General features: G+C 44.7%; 1 protein-coding gene across 1 annotated transcript in view; it reads right to left on the bottom strand.

The window, feature by feature from the left end:
* The window catches only part of LPP (LIM domain containing preferred translocation partner in lipoma), a 656,183-nt gene that overhangs the window by 578,104 nt on the left and 53,848 nt on the right, over positions 1 to 24,231 (bottom strand). The window contains exon 2 of the mRNA XM_078668172.1: positions 18,514 to 18,623. The gene's annotated coding sequence lies outside the window, so the exon portion shown is untranslated. The remainder of the gene's footprint in view (positions 1 to 18,513; positions 18,624 to 24,231) is intronic.

A 24,231-nucleotide genomic window follows, 5' to 3' on the forward strand; every position in this document is an offset into this window, starting at 1 on the left:
ATAAAATTGCAGGTGAACATGAAATGATTTATTGTAATGCTTTCACAGCATTGCTAAAGTCTGGGCCTTGTGTAAAGGAAAAACATATCATTACGTGGATGCAACGGTTTCTATTTTACTGCGCTTATATTTCTAAAAATATAATCCGAGTGTATTATTTTGCCTTGTAAATTATAGAGATGTATCTTTCAGAAAAACAATTTTTGTTAGAGAGTGGAACATGCTTTTGGTATTCAAAGGGTTGTTTGAAGCCTTCAGCTGCAGTCCTTAAAATAAGCAGAGCTAACCTATCAAACTAGAGGCTCTCCTCAGACGGCGAGCTCCTTGCCTTGGAACACAAGGATCTTAGACTCGCATATTCGCTTAAAGATGTCGCAAGGCGAAAGCCTCTCGTGAACCATACCAAAAACTTAGTCGGCCTGCACACTGCTTACCAGTGATGGACTTAGTCCCTCGCTTGCCTTCCTCTTCCGGTTTGCCCCTCCTCTGTAGCACCGCCTCTTGACAACCATTTTGATTGTCTGACTTGTATCCTTTCAGCACTCATGTTCCACTCAGCACTCCAAGAGAGAGCCTGCGTATTTTTTACACTCCCTCTCGGGTGATGCCTTCCCCTCGAACACCCGCGACCCCCACTCTGTGTTGCCGTACACCCCTCCAGCTTGTCTGTAAAAGCACAGCAACAGGTATAGTTGGCAGGATAGGACTAAAGAACACACTTTAAGGGGTGGTTCTGTTTAATTTCCTGTATTCCACATAGCTCAGGCCTTGGCACACAAAGCCTTTAATGGCACTGGCGGATGAGTCAACAGCTACACTCAGCTGCACGCGCTACACTCAGCTGCACGCACACACTCAGCTGCACGCACGCACACACTCAGCTGCACGCACACACACACTCAGCTGCACGCACACACACACTCAGCTGCACGCACTCAGCTGCACGCACTCAGCTGCACGCACTCAGCTGCACGCACTCACTCAGCTGCACGCACTCACTCAGCTGCACGCACTCACTCAGCTGCACGCACTCACTCAGCTGCACGCACTCACTCAGCTGCACGCACTCACTCAGCTGCACGCACTCACTCAGCTGCACGCACTCACTCACTTGGCACTTGAGACAGAAGGTCTAATCAGTATGATTGAAAAGTAGAGCTCTCTGCTCTGCCTGGGCTCGTACAGGAAACCAAATGGCTGGGGCATGTTAAAAGGTCAGAGTCCTGTAGAAAGTTAACTGGGCTTTGGCAAGCAATTTCCTTTTAAGTACCCTAGTCTTATCAAATACTGTTCAGAGTTTCCAGCATGAAAAGTAAATGAGAAATAAACCATGAAATTCATAATGGCTGAAAATACCGAATTCAGTGAACACTGCGAGTTACCTTAACCCGTTGCATGCGTGCATCGGCCAATGGCCGTCGCGAGCACTACCTCGGTAGTGCTGGGCATGTCCGTTGGCAGACTCGGCCCGCTCACTCCATAGAACTCCCGCACCGCAGTGGAATTTGCACCTCAGAAAAGGAGTTAAGATGTGTGTGTTTGAGTGGGCATGAATGATTTTTTCCTAGTTTTTATTTTAAATTTAACACTGCTTTACAAACAAGCATTGGCACAGCCAATAACTTGCCATTCTCATTAGAATTAACCAGACAAATAGCTCCACCGACTAAGAATGGCCATGCTAGTTACGCGAGGATGCAGTGTGACATCCCTGATATCGGTGCAGAATAAAGACTTGCGTATTCTTCCTGGAAGAGAGGCCCGAAGAATACTGACGCTACTTCACCATATTGAGTGACTCATTCCGTAGTGGTTTAACAACAAGACTCTTCTTTTCCTAGATGATATACCCCAACCACTCGCCGAAAGTTTGTAACATTGGCGGTCCTGAAGGAAGAAGTCACAATTTGACAAATACCACAAAACGTGCGATGACCTGTCTGTGTAACACCCAGCCAACAACACGGTCACGAAGTCTAAAACATCTTTGTATGACCATTATGTGTACGTGTTTTTGGGCGGGTATGATAACCTGTGTGGCATGAGTGCGTGTGTATGTGTTTGCGAGAGGCTAGTAGGTGTATTTGGTGTATTTATAGGGGTTATATATAAAAGATTTCTTACTTGGATGAAAATGTTTATAAAGATTGCTTCTCTTTATTAATAAAAAGAACATGTAAAAAAGAAAAATGAAAACTATTAACATAATGTAGGTCTTAACTTTTTGATACAGATAATGAAACAAATGATTTTTTTGAAAAAATAAAAAAATGTTTTGCTAAAAAAGCAACTTGTTTGTACATCATGTCTCTAATGGAAGTAGCCCAATTGAGCTGGTTTCGCCCTGCAAAAAAGAAATAAAGGTCAAGTGGGAGGTTTTGAGATTCAACTAATCTGCATGAAGCATATCAAAGAAAGGACAGCCTCTGATTACTTCACAGCAAGTTTCATTCAGATCTGTTATATAGTAAACAATGTTATGTTTAGATCGCAGAATTAGCAAACAGGATGTGAAAGGGTATTGGCATTGCCTGCACCCTAAAGCACCACAAATACAGGGTTCTTTGTTCTGCAGCTGGGCGCAGAGGGTGCTTCATGGTTTCAGTGGCGACCAGGACTTGACGATCTGAGGATTTTAATTCTCAGATCTATCTGTACCGTTTTACAATGCATTCACTTTTATTTAGAAGACAATTTAGCACAAACATGGTCCCAGGGTGTTACCAGCACTTTATTTACAGAAGAAATTGCCATAGCAGAAGGCAGAAATACAGGAAATGAAAATACAGCATAAAGAAAATCTAAACCAAAGTAGAAGGGTAGGAGTATGGACATTTTCTAGGAAATGTAAATGTAAATTGATACTTGTTTAGCGCACTACTCACCCGCAAGGGTCTCAAAGCGCTTGTACGAATACCGCTGTGGAACCCATCCTGGCTTTCCCTGTGAAGTGTCCACTCCTGGGCACCCCCAAGGTGGAGGCCAGGCATCCTTAGCGTTGTGGGGGCCGTTGTGGAGATTAAGCAAGCTATTGCCCAGAGTGGGACCCATGATTTGAATAGGCACCGAGGCGAGAATTATCAGGTCAGTGGAATTTTGAGCCCAAGACCCACCGAGGCGGGGAATTGAACCCTGGTCCCGGGCTAGACCTCTGCATCAGGGTCTGCCGCTCTAACCATTGAGCCACACTTCTCCACATGTGGAGAATCAATCACAATGCAAAAGGTATTCCAGACATGGGAGTGCTCTATAATGAAGATACATTAATCATAATATGCAAAATAAATAGGTGTATATCAGAGGGGGGGGGGGATAATTACAGTACAATAAATATACACACACAACTTCAATGAGCAGGTACTAGGAAAGTGGTTATTCAAGGGATCAGCAAGGAGCTATCACCCCTATGGTGGAGGAGCAGAAGACATCCAAATAAAAGGGAGAAGAGTCAGTATTTCGGACATTGTCTCAGGACGCATAAGAGAGAAAAGACAAGAGTAGGGAAGACACTGAAAGGGGAAACAAAGGTAGTGTGGAGGTGACCAGGGAGAAATGATGCTGGAGAAATAGACAGATGCAGAACAATTGATGGACAGAACGCAGAACAATGTCATACATTCACCCCAGTACAGAGATCTGGGCCTAAATCCATAGTTTTTTTTGCTCACCATGTCTTTCCAGTTTGAACCCTGCCATATGCAAATCAGTTTTGACCCTACGCCCAATGGGAACAGTCCAGCCTGAACTGTCAGGCCAACTCCTCCCTGGACTGAAAACAAGCATCATAGGACTGGTTTCTGGGTTTCACCCCTCATCAGCCAGGATAGCTTGACTCCATTGGCATGGAGAGCACAGGACCCACGTCTGGGCATACCCGTCCGAGAAATAGACAGGGCAGTTAGACAAGGATAGGCTGAAAATCATTTAACAAGTGTTCAAGTTCTCTCTTTAATGAACCAAGAGACTTAGTAGTGTGCAAGGCTGACGGAAGGAGAATCTGGGTTCTAGCCGCACTGCCTGTGAAAGACAGAGCCAACCCGCACTCTATTCTAAAATCATAATTTTCTAGGAATAGAGTTTCATCCGGCAGAGCAAACATTGGCAACCTGTCAAGATCAGCCCAATAGTCATGTATTGAGATGCGGCTGAATGGATATCATTTTATTCAATGCTTAATGTCTCAAAGGATATAGCTACGATGGGGAGCTACTTAAGCACAAGGGACAGAGTCTAATCTACACCTTCAAATAAAAAATAAAAAACAAGCAGCGGTGCTTAACTTCAAGAGGCGCAAGCTGGCCTGTGATAAGACAATTGATGTAGTCAATTCAGGACAACATGAAAGAATTGACGCCTTGGACTGGGATGAACGGACTGATCCCCTATAAAAGTCACAATTGCAACCATGCCCTTTTAGCCATGGTGTTGATAGGAGATGAAGATTGAGACGTTTGTACAATTGACACCCAAAGATGTGTGTTATCAATGACAGCGGATCTGCCGATGAGACAATCATATGAATCAATCCAGGGTTGGACAGGTGGATTGGAATGAGCCGGTAAAACGAGGAGGAACTCGGTCTTTAATGGGTCCAGTTTTACATCAGTCTTGAATGGGTTCCGTTTCCAACAGTGGGCAGGCAGTCATCCACCCCTGTACATTCTTTAGAGCAAGAACTAGGTGTCAATAGAAAACCAGTTGATCTCGGTCAGAGAATTTTGTGGGGGGGGGGGGGGGGGGGGTTATGCAATACAGGTTTTACTTGTTTACTGTAGTGGTCCTGCAGCCAGGTATCGGGGTGATGTATGTACTCTAACTTTTGACTCACATAATCACATTTTAGATACTCAGGGTCTTTCAACGACTTTGCCTCTTGGCCTCGAATATTAACTAATTTTTGTAACAAATGAGAGCACTTTCAATCCTTTAGCCTGTGCTCACGTCTGTAAACTACATTCACTAACTTTGCACATGAAGCCACAGAATAACAAGCATTTGCAATGCAATAGGTTTTGCATTTGCTGGAGTTTGAACTTTTGGCATTATAAATGCAAATGCCTTTTATTTGCATGTTTTGGAAACCTGGAAGCGGTGCGTAAAAATGCACTTAGTACTTCTAGTCCTTGTTTACGAGAAGCAAGGCTGGTAGTAAAAGAGGCACAGTTACTGCCAGCCTTACTTCTCATAAGCAACAACTATAAGTACAAAGTGCATTATTGCGCACAGCCTGCAGGTTTTCAAAAACACATAAATAAAAGGCATTGTTATTTACAATGCCAATAGCCCAAACTCTCGCAAATGCAAGACCAATTTCATTGCAAATGCTTGCTGAGCTCAGAGACGGAGGCAGCAGCAGCCATAGGAAGGCAGGGACTGTGACGCCAGGCCATACGTTTCAAAATCAGGAGGGCGGAAGAGGCAGTTGCAGCCAAACCAGACCTCGATCTTGAAATGCACAGCAAATGTGGCAAGTGAAGAGCAAGATTTACAGCCCTGTTTACAACAGAGCTCTGTAAATCCCGAGCACTAGTCTTGAGTGCTGCAGCTTAAAGAAATAGTGCATGCAAGCTCTGAGTAACAACACATGTAACAGGGGCAGTCCTTGAAAATCGGCGGAGCTTTAAAGCCCATATCCTGAATACAGCATGTCTTACAGAGACGGCGCAAGCGCTACCTAGGGGCGAGACCTAAAAAGGACTGTGTATGAGGCTGCTTACTTTGATCTGCCAATCGACATTAAACAGTTGATCACGAGGTCCTGGGACTTTATACAATTCTCATCAGGCTAGACATACATTTCGTTTTTCAAACTAACAGAAAAGTAATAGATTTGTAGTACATTGTGAAAGCACACAGTGGTGAAATCCCTCGAGTGTATGTGCATTTTGGCGCCACTGTGTTTTAGTATTGATTTATCCCAATTTACTAAACACAAGGAATTTGTATGCAGCCTTCCAAACATGAAGCAAAAATCCTCTATAAAAAAAGAAGAAACACGAGTTGTTTACAACATCAAGATAACACGCTAGGGCGTTGCCTCTATAAGTAAATTAAAGATACAAACACTATTCGAGCTTCCTTTCGAGGTGGATATGCACGTCTGTATCTAACCGCGTACGGAATTTGAAGGATTCTGCTTAAAGGTCCAATGGTTTAATAAATTATTTACTCGAGGATAGAGAAAAGTGAAATGAACATTTTTTTTTTAATACATTTTTTTGGGTATTTCTCACATTTACAACATATGACATTTAACATGTAAACTTAGTCGCGTTTGATCATGCGAGGACCCCAGCCTATGAGATTTAGCTGCTGGTTTTTTATCAGGGCCGGACTGGCCATAGCGGGCACCGGGCAATCCCCCAGTGCGCCGCACGGGTGGGGGGCCGGTTTGGGGCCCCTGGGGACCGTTTTTGTTCCAGGGCCATGCCCTGCAACAAAATCGTCCGAAAGCCGGCCCGGCAAAGCGCTCTGTGGCACCCACAACCCCTTGGGGAGGGGGCCGACCGAGCACTTTGCCAGGGCCGGTTTTTGTTCCCAGTCCGGCCCTGTTTTTTTTTTATAGTTCTTTCGAAGGGCTCATATGCCGGAGCGTCCCTGCCTCTCTGACGTGCAACATTTAACACAAAACATAGGTATTGGCGCTTGTTCTAGGATTAAGAAGTGCAACACTTAACACAAAACATAATGCAAAGTGTATGGTATATTCTTTAAATATTGCAAATATAATAAGTAAAACAATAAATGCAAACTCAGCACAAAATGGACGCCGAGCAGAAGTAGAAAGAAGCCTCGGCCACGCTCCCATCACATTAGGATGAAAGAAAGGTGTCCTCCTGTAGGAAGAGCACAGGCAGCCTGGCCCAGAGTGGAACCCCTCATCTGCTGACAGCTGAGACACGCACAGCTGCTCCCACGGGGGCTGGCTGAGGAGTGAAGCCTGAAAACCTGTGTTTCTCATCATCTGAAGAGCACGTGGGGAGCAGAGCAGCCCACTGGTAGCTGATCTCTAAACATAAATCTCTTATCCAAATTCAAGGACACACTTCAGCAAGAATTCTTTCAGGTTCAAGTGGAAGGTTAACTTAAAAAAAAATCCACAACCTTACAAACCCGACCGCTGCCAGTGTAGGAAAACCCTCCTTTAGCATGTCTAAGGAGGTACCATGTGCGGTTGCCCTGCACAAGTCTTGCACGCTTAACACAAACCACAGTCCATCCAGGCACTATAAAAGCCCCTTCTCCCCAAAGGCAGAGGCCTGGGTCGAACCGAGGGAGAACACGTGTTTCCCTACAAACTGAAGACTTAACCAGATGGACATTTTTATTTTTTTATTTTTTTAGAAAATAGTGGTGGACACGGATTGTTGGTTTCAGAGCCCCCACAATTCTGGCATCGGAGACTGAGGGAAAGAACACAGTCGGCACAAATCTCACAGGTCTGGCCAGGCAGGGGAGGCCAGAATAGGACCACAGGACACCACATTCCACAAACTTTGGGAAACGACAGGTCCACTTCCTTAAAGGTTTATTTTTGGGACCACAGACAGTTCTTAGTAGGTCTTTTACAGTAAAATACTTCCATGCCCACAAGCCACAAAGCAGGAACAAACAAACAGGATAAAGAGTAAAATATATAAGAATGTTCAGTGCTTTCATGACACAGGATGCAGTGGTATACAACTGATATTTCACAGGGAACCATGAAATATAGACAATATTGCACAGTTGCCTGTAAAATACAAGTATCATAATAACGGTATCCACACCATTTGCCAGAGCTTTAACATGATCAGTGCTACTAGAATTTTCCAGAACGATAGACCAAATTACACAGCAAAATAAAATAAACTAGTCAGAAAAAAGTGCAAATTCTGCTGCAGTACATTTTTTGCTGAAATCTTGAATTTATGCGATACATTATATGGCAAATGCAATGAATTCCAAATTACGTGGTAAAAGTTGCAGCCACAAAATCACCTACATGCACTAACTCTCACCATTGCTTCATTAACAATTTATTAAAGAAAGGTAAGCATAGCCTATACTTTCAAATTCCAGTGAGCGCAATTGTTATATGCGCTTGGAAAAAAAAAAAACAGGTTTTCAAAGATAACTACACAAAAATAAATATGCAATATAATAATAAAGAACAGGCATCATGTGTAGTGTGGTTCAATATGGTCATCTCAGGTTCCGATGACATTTCCATACTGGACTTTCAGAAGTATAATATATAGATCTGTCTCTCGGTGGGTGCACCTAAACACGTGGATGGGACCCGTGTGTTCCACAACATCTACAGCTTATGTAGGTGCACTCGCAGGACATGTCAATTTCGCAGACACGTTGCGCTTTCCTCAGTGCGATATAATATTTGACACTTGGGCACATTGCGTTGCATCCTGTGATTTTATTGGTACATTCTTGGCCAATGGGAGGGCAGCTACCACCGTCATTGGAGAGCCGATGATGTCAAAGAGTTCTATTAGCTTTGATGCTGTAGTGGATATTCAAATATTGAATCCCTCCAATTGGTCTAAGTGCAACTCGAAGTTTTCTCGAGCTGCGTACAGTGTGCCACATTGCATCCTTCACCTACCGCCAGTTGTCATACACAGCAGTTTGTGGGTGTCCGTCGAATATATATATATATATATATATATATATATATATATATATATATATATATACACACACACACACACACACATATATATATATACACACATAGATTATATATATATATATATATATATATATATATATATATATATATATATACACACGCACACACATACACACACACACATATATATATATACATACACACACACACACACACAATAGCATAAGGAAAGGTGAAGAAAATACTGAAAGAAGAAACAAGCAAAATATGCAAGAAGAGAAAAAAACGAAATACAAAAGAAATGAATGAGGAAAAGAAGGAAAAAACACAAGATTGCAAAATCGAAAAAGCAAGAAGGTCCATGAATACTAGAGTAAAATAGACTCAAATAGAAAAGTAGAGGGAACGAGTCTATGAAAAACAGACCAAAAGGAGAAACAAAGGAACGTGAAGGAAAAAATATATATAATCAAAAACGAACACAAAAAAAAAACTAAAGAAAAAAAATTAATGACGGTACAGGAAACAGCAAAAATAATAAAATCAATTAAGAACAAAGAGGATGAAACAAAGCCAAATAATTAAAATTTGAAAAGTGCAAAGTAAGAATAGAGGAATAAAAGAATACACAAAAAATAATCTAAGAAGAGCATGAAAAAGGTAAAAAAATAAATAAAATAAACGGGTGTGAAGGCAACAGAGAACAAATGCAGTGAAGGCAACAGCAGATATTACATATAAACATGCAGGCGTCCCTAGAGATGGTAACAAATCGTGTTCCATCCTCATTTTGAAAGGTTACAGCCGCAACAGTTCAGAGTAAGTGAACATACTCATCTGACCTCTCCAAAACGTCAAGTACTAAACAGGAATCGAATTATCTTTTTAGACTAAAACTTGAGCATACCAGATACCTATAGGAGATAAGATTCTGAGCATACCAAGTAGGATTTAAGCCCTTTAATCTTCTCTGTAGTAGAAGGAGGTCCTTCTAATAGGAGAGGATAGGACGCTTGGCCTGCAGCTTTCTTTTGAATTCAGCCCTGACACAGACATCCTGCTCAAGAACATTTAAGGCTGTGCCTAAATTCAGAGGGAACTCGAGGATCAAACTCTCCTCCAACATTCTTCCTTTACTAAATCATATTTGTATTTTAAGGTCCGAGGTGACCGTGGAGCATTATCACTACTACTCACAATTCCCTTGGTACCATTATTTTTGCATAATAGTTATGCTAAAGTGCATCAAACAAAGAACAAATAATTGTCCACTGCAGAGCATGCAAACTGTTTGAGCTTTGGGGAGTTAGTGCCATTTAAAAATATTTGATCTGGGCACATTACAAAGAATTTAATTAGCCAAGTCCCTCAGGTACACAACTAGGATGACTGGCTCTGTGCCATAAACACATGGATGACGAATAACCATCTAAAGTTCAATTTTGCAAAAACAGATCATAACCTGAAGACCTCAAAAGTACCAGCATACCGCCACAGAGTGCCTTCTACACAAGGACACACCACACCACACCACACCTCACCTCACCAGCATAAACTGCAAATGATCTTCACACTCAATCTTCCAGCTTGACTAGACCAAAAGCATATACCTTGGCGGACCCGCATTAATCATAGGCAAAATATAACTCACCCAAAAATCAGCTGCAAGGTTAAGTCTCCACCTTCATCCAAGAGAAAGCCTGACTTCAGCCCTGTAACCCCTTCGCTGCTTCTGATGGCAACGGCCGTCGCACGCACTACCTCCATAGTGCATCGCAAGTCCGTTGGCCGTCGCGGCCCGCCCACTACGCTAAACCGCCGCACCGCAGCAGAATTGCCGCTGCGGTTAAGCGGGTAATCGCTCTAACGGCTATAGCTTGAAAGCCACTGTCCACAGGGCCCGCCCAAGGAAACGGACCACTATACCTTCAAGTTACATTCGAGAAATACAAAACAAACAGAACACTGCCAAAATAATAAGGGGTCAGGAGTAAAATTGTAATTTATACCTCTTAAATTCATATATTATCCGTCAGGGTTGCCCTTGCCGCCCCCTGTACAGGGAGAATAAAAAGCCCCACCACCAAATGAATAGGCATGGAATACCTGAAGAGATGTGTCACACATTGCTGGACAATTCGGAGGGCTTTAATACAGTCCACCACTGCAGTGCCCAAATATCTACACAATCTGACCTCTTCTTTACATCTCAGAAATATAGTTGGATAACGGATAAGTAAAATGACCATCCAAACGGATCTCTCCACTTCTTTTTCCCTCCAACCATGCCAGCTCAGGACCACAAATATACACCCCCAGTTCATCTAACAGAATGCACAGGTTTCAGGGGATGCCCTTTAACCTCTAAGAGGCTGGCTGTCACACACCGTACAGCAGTCCTACGAATACCCAGAAGAGCACAGCCTTATTTGGACACCAAAAACTAGGAAAGGGAACAAAGTGGGCTGGGTTGGGTTTGACTCTAATATATATTTCCCAGACTGGGGTAGTTTTCTTTTCAGTGTTCTTCCCAGGCTTCTCTCAGGCAAATCCTTTGTGTAAAGTGATGTTTCTCACAGCAGGTAGCACGGGGGCTCCGAACTGGAGCGCCACCGCGTGAGCAGAACGAAGTGTCAAGTTTCTGCTCCGGACTGTCAGCCTCTCCAAAGCAATAACTAAGTAAAGACAAAAGGCTAGCTATGACCTAGAAAAGGTAGTCACTTAGAACATCAGACACTACAGCTGCATCCTTCGCCCCTGCCTTCTACCACATGGCAGCGCTCAGGAAGAGCTAATCTGCAATACCCTTGCTAGCAAAGTTTTTCAGGGAATTTATTAAGTAAGCCCTGTCTCCATCCACCTCATTTTAGAGCCTGCTCCTCCATCTACCAATGGGAATGCAGGTAATACACTTCCACCATCAGGGGAAGGGGTCATCGTCGATTTTGTAGCGTAGCAAACTAGGGGCATTTAAAATGGATCCCACTGGTCTCTGTACTCAGACTTGCACATACAGAGTCATAATACTACAAACACACTTGATACATCTCGCAGGGAAAGCCAGGACGGGTTCCCCAGCGGTACACAGCGCCAAGAAACCCCAGGGTGAACGTGCGCTCTACAAATACATCATAACATAAATGTCAAGGTTGGTAGAGCCGGTTCTGGGTATTCAGGTAGCAGCAGAACTTTACACGAGACGAGCAGTAGGAGACACTAACTAAAAAACAAATCTGGTTGGACGATCTATCCCAAAACACGATATGCTACTACCAACCCTTACATGCTATAGTACAGCACAGGGACAGTAGTGTTGCATCCTGCTTTCATTTCTTCTCTGTCCTTCTTTAGTGTTTGTCATTACTTGCTCAGCAGGCATCTATGATGTCACAGTGTTCCAATTGTATATGCTTGAAAGCAGGGACAGTTACATCTGAGGCTGAGCTGGAGTCCATCTGCTCCTGGTGGGGTTCCTATTATTGGATCTACTTTATTCTATTTTATCTTCCTGACCTGAATCTTATCTTCAATAAACCTAATCTGTGTCATATACTGGATTTAAAGACTTCAATTAGTTACAAGTAGTCTGTGCATTATAAGGGTATGCTTAAGGCACCCCTTCAGGTAACAGACAAGTCATGGACTCGCGTAGTCTGGGACAGCCCTAGGTCTCTGCACACATACTAGGCGAGACACCGGGAGCAAAGGAAAAGTCACACTATCAGATAAACACGCAGTCGGGCACTCTGGGCTGGGGGACACACACGTATTACAATGCAGGGGGACACTACCCTTCCGACAAGGAGGCATATTAAGGAAAAAAATAGCTTGGATACATATGTTAAACAGTATATAAATGGACTTTAATTCAGATCAAGAATTAAATTAGTGCTTCTAATAACATCTTCTGAACAAACAGTATCTGTGTTTAATGTATACACATTGGGAAGTCACATCTGTCTCTGCTCCTCTTACAGTTGAAGCGGAATTAAGTTCACCAGATTACTTTAACGACTCAACATTCTAGTTAGTTTAATGCACTGCACGTCATTCATCAGAAAAATGCCTCTTGCCTTTCTCAACCTCACATAATGTCCCATCATGCCTTTCAATAACTAATGCTAAGCATCACTTTGAAAATTTACATGTGACCTGTTGAAAAACTGCTGACCCTAAACCAGGCTAAGTGGCATCTTGTATTGACGCACAACATCTGGAGTGAAAAGCAGTCAAACTAAAGCCATCAGGGTGCCTTTTCACTCCCGACAGGTAGAGGATGAATCTAGTGTTTTAGTCTAGAAGCGGGGTTAGATTTTGTTTTAAGATCTAGAGAACATGCATAGCTCTTCAAGAAAGAGTCTCCGTCAGTACATCGGAGGACACCGGTCAAGGGAAGCGAGATCCAGAAGGAATTCTGCTAATGAACGCCCGATGGAAGAGGATTCGATTGGTCTCATGATGACCTAGCACCGGCTCCCACACAACCACCATTACATATAGCAGTTGATAACCAGCTTACAGTACAGACGGTGCAACAGTGATTTAGGATACAGTGGCTAATTGTACAGTACACACCCTAAATTTAAAACTGAGATAGCAGATGTTACTACCGAAAGTAGCAAACCTTGGACATTGCTGACTTACGATAGAAGGCTGGCGTTTTCCAGTCATCTATGCATTCACGCCTGTAGGAGCCTCTGACTGATTCATAAATATCTAAATGTTGCGTGTGATCACTGGAAGCAGCTAGGACGGTACATGTGAAAGGGACTGGCTCGGCCGTCCACGCGTGCAGCGGCATTGGTGTCTGCGGTGTTGCCAGACTCAGGGAAGAGGAAAGGAAATGGAGGAGAGATGGGTGAGGAAGAAGGGAGATGGCAACTGAGAAAAAGAAAAGTTCAAAACAGACAGTAAAGTGATAGGATTAAGTGAAGCACTGAATGAGGAGGGGAAGCAGCAACTGACTGCAGCAATATAGGACTGAATAAAATAGTCAGCCCCTAAAAATCCCCAATTCTGCCTCAACCCATAAACGGAATACTTGAAATTAATCTTCAAATATAACAATGGGCACTACAACGGAGAACAGTGTAACACATGAACCACCTATTTCTGTCTTTCTCCATACAAGGCTGCCAGAGTACCCCCCATAGTTCTGCAGTAAAACTACACTTTCGTACACTACCGCCTCCTGCAGGCTCCTCTGCCCAGTCTGTATTTGTATATAAAGACTTTGCATTGCCGTCATCAAAGGGAGGGAGGTTGTAACCCATGCTTACGCTGTAGCTGGTCTGCCCACCCAAAGTCCAGGGTGGCGGCGGTGGTGATAGTGGCACTTAGTGTGCCACTTCGTGAATGGATGATATAAGTGTTTCGGCTCCACAGAGATCAGAGAAAGCCAAGGGAAGTGTTTAAAGCAATCTAAAGAATTCAACCATGGTGCATTATTACTGTGACCGTCTTCTAGGAGACATCCGGCTATCACCTGAGGTAGGACGATGACAGTCAAAGAGGCGTGGAAGAGGTGTGGCGCAGTGGCCAGGGTGCCCAGCTTAGGACCACGGGGTTCACGGTTCGATCCCCGGCACCAGGTTAGCCCAGCACCATGCGACTCTGGGCAATAGCTTGCTTAATCTTCCCGACAGCCCCCAGCGCCGGGACACCTCTCCGGAGGTAGCTGTGCGCTTTACAAATGCTGGTATTTCATTTTATGTCATACACCAAGACGAGAAGCCACCATACAAAGCACAAGGACTATTTCTACTGGACTGTACTCAAGACATCACATGTTCACTGAATTCAAGACATCACATGATTTCCCAGCAGTAAGTTGACACACCCAGGGAAACCAATGTTTGCAGGCTTAGACACTGTCCACCCCCGCGTCAGCAGCTGTACAGTAACGCAAAGCCTACGTAAGCACGATAACCTGAGGCGAAAGAGTTGGCAGACACAAGCTGTTAAAGCTGCTGCACTGTGTTTACCTCCTGCCTGTGCTCAGCAGCACATGAACCCGCTGCATTAAAGTGAAGCATGCATTGGTTTTCCTTCATCTTTCAGATTTGATGCAACCATATATACGTTTGTTCGTCAATTAAAAGCATTTATTAAATGTTCGGATGATTTTAATGCACAAAAAGCACGGATTTTAAAAAGCCATTCTTCGAAGGAATGATGCTGTATCTTTGGTTTATTTTCCATTATTTAGAGCTGTGAATCGAAGAAACAAACACATTTAGAAGATAGGCTCAAACCACATGACCCTTGTTTAACCGGGATCCTCTTCAGGAAGGCAAACAAAACCTGAACATTTGAGTAGCAAAGAGGACCCTTTGTTAGCGGTCCCTTGGAGACAGCAGCTACAAGACCATCTTGCAAAATGTTCTTTTTTTAGCAATCACCAAATCCTCACCTTCTGAGCAACACACTTTTTTTGCAGAAGATGCAACAATTTTCTCCAGTATTTTGCTTTCAATTAATAATTTCCTGAAAGGATCAACTGCAAGTGACTTCTGAAGCCAACATCTGCTTCTATCTCTTGAGCAATAAAGGACTGGTGGCTTCCAATCAAATTCTGTGGGATGCGAGCAAATCTTACATGCGGGTAGGCACCGGAGGGACTCTATAGGGAAAGTGCAAGCTGGGGCAAGAAAGCCACAGACATGACAAGCCTCTCTGGGAAAGCCTAATAAAATACTCACAGGATGCAGGAGTCCTTCAATACTCTCTCAAGTTCCCAGCAAAAAGTAAAATTCAATCTAATTTGCATTTTTACTTCAGAAGTTAGAGTAAATGCCCAGTAACTTCTTGAACAGCGATACTATAGAAGTGAGGGGAGGGCAGATAGCAGGCCGGCTGCACAGCTACAACAGTGTGAATCTTTATCGATCATCCCAGCTCTCCGCGACGAGTTGGCCAAACTCCTCATGCAACCACTAAATATCAGAAAAGGGAATTTGCAAACTTCTTCAGCTCTCTTTTTGGATTGCTAAATAAAAATGTTGACACACCTGACCAGAGACATGAGAATCTTTGCACGGTTGTAAAGCAACTGAGGCGGTGATAAAGGTGATACACAAATGGCAACAAGGACAATCCTAGATATGGCTGCCTTCTCAGCAGAGTTCTACAAGAGGGACAGACCTAAGCTGTTGTCATCTCTATGCAGAGCATTCAATGACCCAGACAGTACGGTCTTTCTGCACTCAGACTTCAGTAAGGCAAAGATCTCATTTCTGCACCAGGAACGGGAACGGACCCGCTTCCACCGAATCTCCTTTATCAAGGCAAACTTTAAGGTCCTGATTAGAATACTGGTGTGCCGACTCGGCATTGTGATTTCCTCTCATATTTACTCGTAAAAGGCTGCAGTCACTCTGGGACACTTAAACATGAGCCCCTCCAACACAATTGCTGGCACATGACAGAGGAACTCAACTGTAAATGAATGTTTTCCAGGGACCAGAGAAAGCTTTGAAGAGGTTGCAATCAGGCGACCTATGCGGTAAACAACGTTTATCCCGAAACGATCTCCCCGCATAGAATCACAATGCGGTCGTTACCACGACCACGTTGTGATTCCGCATACCATTACTCCGTAAGTCGGAACAACGACTTGCAGGGGGGGAGGGGGGAGGGGTTGGATTAAAAATACAACACTTTCCCTAGTGTCCACAATGACTGGTGTTGGAATAGTAAATTATACTATTCAAACATCCGGCGCCCCCCCCCCGCTCCGCAAGATGTTGTTACGACTTGCTGAGTAATGGCATGCGGAATCACAATGCAGTTGTGGTAACGACCGCGTTGTGATTTCCTGCGGGGAGAAAGACTGCGGGGTAAAGAGACATATTCAACCTATACAGCACCTTACAGAACAGAGAGAGGGCACTGGACCAGAATTCATCACCAGTGCAAAATAATTATACACAACTCAGACCGCTGAACTGTGGCAGATGCCTCTCTAGTCGATTCCAAGTCAAGGGTGAGTCTCTAAGCTTGCGCCCTGTTGCTCTTCCTCAACTTGCGCCTCAGTTCTAGGACGCTGCCATTATTCAGTCACAAGACATTAGATGAACCACTCAAGCTGCATGAAACAAACTGTTGCTACATGCAGACTGATCTGCAGATCTTCTCTTGCTCGGACAACGATCCCTGCACTACTACGACTAATCTCAGAATGTTCCTCCTTCCGGACCACAAGATCACAAGGGACAAGAGGGAGGTTGTGTCCATCATCTAGAGAGGTTCACTGAGGCTTTCCCTCTTGACATGGTTCCTAAAGTGTCTCAACTATCGAGGCACACTAGTCAATAGAGACTTACACAATCTGCAAGATAAAATTCAATGCCAGCTGCATGCTATTACAAAGATTTTATTTGCTTGTCACATTGTCCTCTATGTGACAATTCATGTGGTAAAAATTAGTTGCTCCCAGGGTCAACTAGGCTTTTGGTATGCTGTTCCTCAAGGCAGACACGTCTCTTCTGCTACAAATAGAAAGATTGATTAAAGATGTGTTTGCAATGATACCAAACCTCCACTCCAGGCATCTAACTCACATGCTGATATGACACTGCAGGGCCTCTGCCTCTCGCACATGGAATCAATCTACAAGGCCTACAAACTTGCTACTACTGCACATGAATGTCCCTTATCTGGCATGAGGCTGGCCTCCACACTGCTGGTAACTCACTGCTGTGCGTGGAATGGTCCCAATCAGGAATGGAAACCTTAAAAGTCTTGCTGGGATAAGGAAAACTGATCTTTTGAGAACTTTCAGAATTAATTCCACGTATGGAACTCCCAATTGTGACAAAGTCTCACACTGCATCGAGGGCCCTCTGGGCCCTCAACCCCTGGACACTACCATCTTGCCCTATCCCGAACTCTCTCAGTACATGGAGTGAACACAGGCATGATGACCCAGGATTATATGGCGCTTGCTGGAAGTATTGATCAACAATCTCACTGAAAGGGTCTGATACCACTTATTGCGAAGAAAAGCGGACTCACCTAACGCTACTTCATGGGGACATCCTGAAGGCGACATGTTTGAAGATGTGCTATTTTAAAACTCTGTTTGGCACTCGTTGCAGCAGGCGTCAGCCTTCCTCACTGTGGAGTGGGGATATAGCGTCCATCTTGCACAGACAACGTGGAACAACGTAGATCGTTTAGCTTGCTTATATTTTGTAATTAATCCTACTTATGTTTTTTATGCTTTATTGAAAAATAAACAAGGGTTAAAAAAAAAAACATTTGTGGTGCATGAATATCACCAGCACTTACTCAGTCTTACTATGGACCATGAACGAGTCTGTGAACATATTTCTTGCATCCCTAACACATCATCACTGTGTACACATTTAACCCCTTCACTGCGGCGGCTATTCCGCCGCAGTGCTAAGGGGGCGGGGCGGCCGCCGCATGCTGGTGACGGAACAGGTCCGTCACCAGCCGCGGTTGAGCTGTGCTCATGACGGAGCGGTTCCGTCATGGCCCCGCCCGCTAAATGGAACACTCAGCGTAGGCGCGGAATCCGCACCGCGCAGGCGCTCCGAGCGGGCCATGACGGAACCGCTCCGTCATCAGCAGAGCGCCACCGCAGCTGATGATGGAGTGGTTCCGTCATCAGCAGGGGAGGGGTTAAAGACACAGAAGAGATGCTAAAGCCAAAGCCTGCAAGATGGCTCACATGAGCAAATTTGATGCCCGCACATATATGAATCATGGCATGCACAGTCCTCAGTCTGCTTAAAATTGATACTGAATTAGGTAATCATAGGACTGGATATTCAAAGTGTACAGAAGTGGCAAAATAGCAGTAGGAAGCGTTATATAAACATTAGATAAAACTCAAGCTGTATGTGAATACCACTTACCAGACAGTTACCCAGAAAGGGATTTTGCAAACTCCACTGCGTCTACTCTTTGGCACGTCTTAGTAAATAGTCCCACTGATGGTACTTGAATTTCGGAATGTTTGCCACACCTGGAAGAAAGTCACAGTTACTTCTGTTAGTCCCGGATAGTTACTATCTAGTCGGTTCACCTACACATATTACATATCTTTGCAATAAGTGTTAGTTAGAAATGACAATCTGCCAGACACCTGCCTGGTGTATTTTTACACTGTTTATCAATGCCTATTTTCAGAAATTCTAGGGCTGTTCTCTCACACATTAAGTTTAAAAGCAGCAGATGTTTATAACCAGTAATAGTTGTGTGCATGGATGCAGCCCGATGAAGCAGTGACACATAGCCACTCCCCACTGAAACCGAATAATCTCCAGATGGGTACAAGAGTTAGCGAGCGCGTAGACCTGCATAGCACGCTCCTCATAAAAGCAACCTTTGATCCCCTGCAATCTCCTGCACCGCACCAGCCGATGCAACCCAACGTGGACATCTTCATGGAAGGCATGAAAATAACCACACTCTGCACCCAATGATTTACTGCACCTCAACCACCATGTCCCTCTTTTTTGCCCATTATTTCACCTTGTGGTAGGCATCACACACAGTCCAATACTGCCACCCCCCCTTTGCTTCTGCCCTAGGCCCTTTTGGATTAGATTGAAAAGTTCTGCCCCTCAAGCTTCCAGGAACCACCGGCTTCAAAAACAAGAGGTGGAACTGGGGGCGGAGCGGGAACCCTACGATGCCAGCAAGAGAAGTCATCTTTGAGTGGTCAGCCTCGGCCTCACATAGCATAGTTTTAGGGAGGGGGGGGAAAGGAGTGATATACATCAAGGTCTACTGGAATTGTGCAGGAAGGCATAATGCAGAAACACGAGCCACTGAACTTGGGGGCAGAGGTGCCAGCAGAAATGACCCTCAGTGAACAAGGAATCTGAAAAACGCACACACGTAGAAAGGGACCACCCGGCAGTGACATCACGGCCACCAATACAGTCAGCAACTATTTTTAAGCCGGCGGCCCGCTCGCCAAGTAGAGGAAGCCTACATTTTACATGACCCTGGAGGTCCTGCTCTCAAATACCAGCTGGCCAGTTTGGTCGACACTTTCCTTTCATCGTGTGTGTGAAAGTCATGGTAGGGTGGGCGGGGCTTGCCTGGGACCTCTGGGTTGCCACCTTCTGTCACTGTCCTGCAGGCCAAGTGAGGAGAAGACCGAACTCCATGCATAGAGTCCACAAAGTGGACACGCCTGCATCCAGTGTTGGCCACTCAGATTCCCCGGCCCCCCAAAACCTGGAAAACCAATCTTGAATCTGAAGACAAAAACTGCAGGACGTGCCGCCACCATCTGCAAACCAAGGCTGGTGCACGTGCACCCCTCCAAGGGGACAGGAACAAAAGTGATAATGGGACATGAAATGTGTGGGGGCAGCAAGGGGAACCCCAACCTTGTTTAACTTAAACCACAGCAATAATAAAACGCTGAACGACAGACGTTTGGAAAATAAGTGTGTCCAAGTGTTGGGGGTTAGAGTTGTGTTATAGCAAGTGACTTGCAGCGGGAGCGCCTGGCGAGTGACACAGGGCAAAGGTCAGCAGGCCAGGAAGGTATCATTTCAGAAGAGGTGCAAGCTTCAAGGATCTGCGCGCGGACACTTTCCTTCCCCATCTTAGCTGACCCTGGGTCGGGGTCTGGACAGAAAGGTCAAAGGTGCAGAGAGCCGATGCCTCGGCATGCTATGGAGGGTGACAGGTGGCAGGACGTGCTCTAGTTACAGTAAAAGAGGCGAACATAGAAGAAAATCAAAAGAGGGAGAGGAGAGGCCTTTCTAGCTAGCACAGGACTCCTGTCATCTGGGGTACGGCGGCCACTGTGCAAACATGAAACCCTCATCAGGGGAGGTGGGTGGGAGGCAAGTACTGTCAAACCATAACACACTTCTGGCTAGTACAAGGCTCCCGTGGAGTGAGGTGGGCACCATACAGAGATGCCACTTAGCCTAATTGTGGGGAGGAGGGTGTTGACGAGAGAGGAGAAGATATTTCTGGCTACTACTAGACCGCTGTGGTCAACATAGAAAGATGAAACCCCCTTAGGCGAGTTGAGATCCTATTGTGCGGACTTCAAGAGACATTGTGTTGTACAGGGCTCCTGTTTTTTCGGAGATTCAAAGTTTTTCAAAATACTGACAAGTCTCCTAATAATAGATTTATCAATCTGTTGTTTCAGGCATCTTTACGCACCAGGATCATGTACGTCTGACATTACTGTGAGGCTACAGTTCTCGATGCGGAAAGACCTTCGTTCACGAATAGTGGCATGTGACTTTACTGTGGGGGGCCGTCCGTTCACATCTAGAGATTTACATTCTACCTACTAAGGAAAACCAGGTATTTGTTAAAAAAAAAAAAAAAAAAAAGACAAAATCCTGGAAAGTCAATGGTTTGAGGTCTGTGATACTAGAGGTTTTTTTGTGTTGCACTACCAGTCCCCGTGTGGGCCAACAAGAATTCCATCCAAAAGGTGGTGTCTGGGAGCGCTCAACTGGTCAGTATTATTAGACTTCACTGCTAATCAAATCCTGGATCAAAGGAAGTACTCTATAAAATTAACTGGGTTGGCTGGATGAACGTTCAATAAGAACGTTGTAATTTGTAATGTACCAATATGGGTAAAGTGAATTAAGGTTGCATCAGGCACCCCTGTTAACAGCCCTCCCCTCTGTATAGACAAATGGACGGGTGGTCGTGTAAGTCTCATATGAAACCTAGCGGCCTCAGCCCTCACCCTAGCCCGTTGCTCTGGCTGGTACTCATAGCCACAAGCTGATCTGCACCTTCTCGGAGGTGGGAGCCGGGGAAGATGGGATACAAGGCACAGACGAAGTCCACAAGAGATCTATTAAGGAAAGGAAAATGAGAGAAAACTGCATAGGGCGAGCAGAGGCGAAGACCCCAAACTTCGAGAGAGAGAGGAAAGAGTGAGGGATGGACGCTAAATCAGGTGATCTCAAAGCAATGAGAGGATAGAGAAGGATACAGTTAAAAAGGGAGAGGAGAGAAAAATATGGTGAGCTTTAGCATGCAGCTGCAAGGAGGTTTGAAAGATAAGGGCAGGCATTAGGAAACTGGACAGCAGACAGCGTAGGAAACACAGTAGAAAAGAAAAGGAGATTGAGAATAGAAAAAAAAAAGGTGAAAGCAAAGGAAAACAAAAAATAAAACTGACAAATTGCACACAAAATAAGGGATATTATTTGCTTCCTGTTGTGATCCGGATATAGCACTTGAAGACGAAAGAGTGACGCATGAGGTCATATCCAATGGTCTATGTTATGGCGGTCACGAGGCATTCAAGGTACGGGGGCCTGAATCAGTCTCTACCTGCTGGTTCCCATAATCCTTGTAAACCATCAGAAAGTTCTCTTAAAGCTGGAGATCTCCAGGGACTGGCACTAAAGAGCGGAGACCGGAGTGTGTTGGAATTTACCACACAAGATTTCACGTCAAGACAGTCTCCGGGCTAACCGGTTCAGGCTGGAACAGCGTAGGTGGGATTTTAGAACTGGAACTCTTTGGCGACGTGGTCTGCAGCCTTTCCTCAAAGTGCTTTCTAAGATAGGTGAAGGGCCTTCAAGGGTGTGTTCCCTGATGTGCAGCAGGTTGACTATACAATTGAGGCCAGTGGACCTAGCTGGCAAATCAGTCTCTCGAAGTCTGTGGAGGCAGACTGCGAGCTCTCAGAAGTCCTAGAGTAAATATGAACCGAGACATCTTCATCCATCCCACTTACTTTAAACAATCACTTACATCCCAAAAGCACAAGAATATATTGAGGAAAAAAATAGCATGATGTACAATTACCTTCTCGTAGGTCTGGGGTTGGAGTCCTCCCTCCAAATCAATTTGTTGCATGCGATAAGCTATGTTGATGTAGCATAAGAGAAGCATATCCAACTATAAAATACAGTTTCTTACGCTTTTAAATGTTACATGTCCTTCTCCTCTTACTGGCTAATGGAGTTTACTACGAGAGATCACAAAAGTTGAGAAACTGAGGAGATTCAGGATGCCATAGAGAGGAGCTAAATATTGTTTGGACGTCAAGTGAATGTATTGAAGCAGTTTTACAGCAAAAGGCACAAGATACCTTACAAAGAACTTATAGTGCTGAGCATTGGTCTTCAAAAGTATTTGAAACCATCACACACGTGGCACGCTTCAAGATATGGACCGCTTCATTGTGGTCATTTTTCAACCACAAATTCAAATAGAAAATTTAATGAAGATGCAGTTTTTGTATCATTGATAGTGAGCCCATCCTGTGCTGACGGAGTGAAGAATCATGGTGTTGGTCACTACTAACATCCATAGCCGACAGTCCCTTGAGAGGCAGGACGGATGGCAGATCAAAAAACTCAACACCCCATGAACGGCTGATGCTCGTACCCAACAACGAGCCTCAAGTAATATCAGTGGACAAGGCGGGTTAGCAATTGGAAACAGGCGTCCTCAAGGTTGAGGAATGCCAGCCAATCCCCTGCACTGCCAGTCACCAGGACTTGGTTCAGGACAGCATCTTGAACTTGCCCTACTAAATGAACAGGTTCAAGAGACGAGGATGAGGGGTCATATCTCTGACCTACTTGGGAACCTACCAGTAAATGGACTAGAATCCAGGGGTCCTTTCCTCCAGAGGCTGCATCTCTATGGCTCCTTGATTCAGCAGAAAAGTAGGCCCACCTCCAAAATGGAGGCATCAGTCATAGCGCACTCTGGCTGCAATTGGGCGGTCCGGAGGATAGGATGAAAAGGAGAGGGAATAGCGGAGGATTAAGTAAATGACTCAGCCAACCATCAGGCTTGTCTCCAAGTTACAGGAAAAAATTAAGCTTTTCACACAACAACATTTTCTGATGCAAGAAGGAGTAGGGGTTAGAGGTAGATGATCCGACAGATGATGGCAAGGATGTATTCTCTGCAGCAGCATCTCAAATTAGTCCATGCCTAAAAGGAGCAGTACATTTATCGAGGCATCCGGATTGGATTGCTGCTGCCCTCTCTGTGGTGCCCTGAAGCAGCCTCAACATTCCTCGGTCTGTTGGTGGAACTGCTTTGCAGGGGAGACCAGGTTCAATGTGCGGGTTCTAGGGCAGCTGGTTAAGAAGCGTTCCAGGGAGAAGTCAACCTTTTCACCAAATTGCTGCTTGCCATCAAAGGGCAAGTCCAAAGTGCAGCTTGGACATCACCGCAGAAATCATCACCTCCGACCACGATGATGTAAAGCAACTGCCATGCCCATAGACAAAGCCATGGTGCGTACAAAATCCAAGCCTCGGTTCATGATTTGTTTAGACACACCCAACTCATCAATGACTACATCTTAGAAGAGCTGCATCATCTGGTCAGGGAAACTGATTAAGGTCAGTTAGGCCAATTCATAGAGGGCATAGAGATCGCGGCCAGCAGAAAGTCGATTTAGCAGAGGGCAGGACTGCTAGTGGCAAAGACGTTACAGCCCATAGAGTGCAGTTTATAAGACTCAAGGTCTAAATGGCCATGAACAAATCATCTAGGTTCAGTCTTACAGAGGAAGCTTCAACTAATACACTAAGTATTTGACAAGAATTTTGGAATACACAGGTCGGGCTTGTGCTACTGATTTGTCTGGTCTGTCC

This window comes from Lissotriton helveticus, chromosome 11 (assembly GCF_964261635.1).
Source record: "Lissotriton helveticus chromosome 11, aLisHel1.1, whole genome shotgun sequence".
NCBI classification, from domain to species: Eukaryota; Metazoa; Chordata; class Amphibia; order Caudata; family Salamandridae; genus Lissotriton; species Lissotriton helveticus.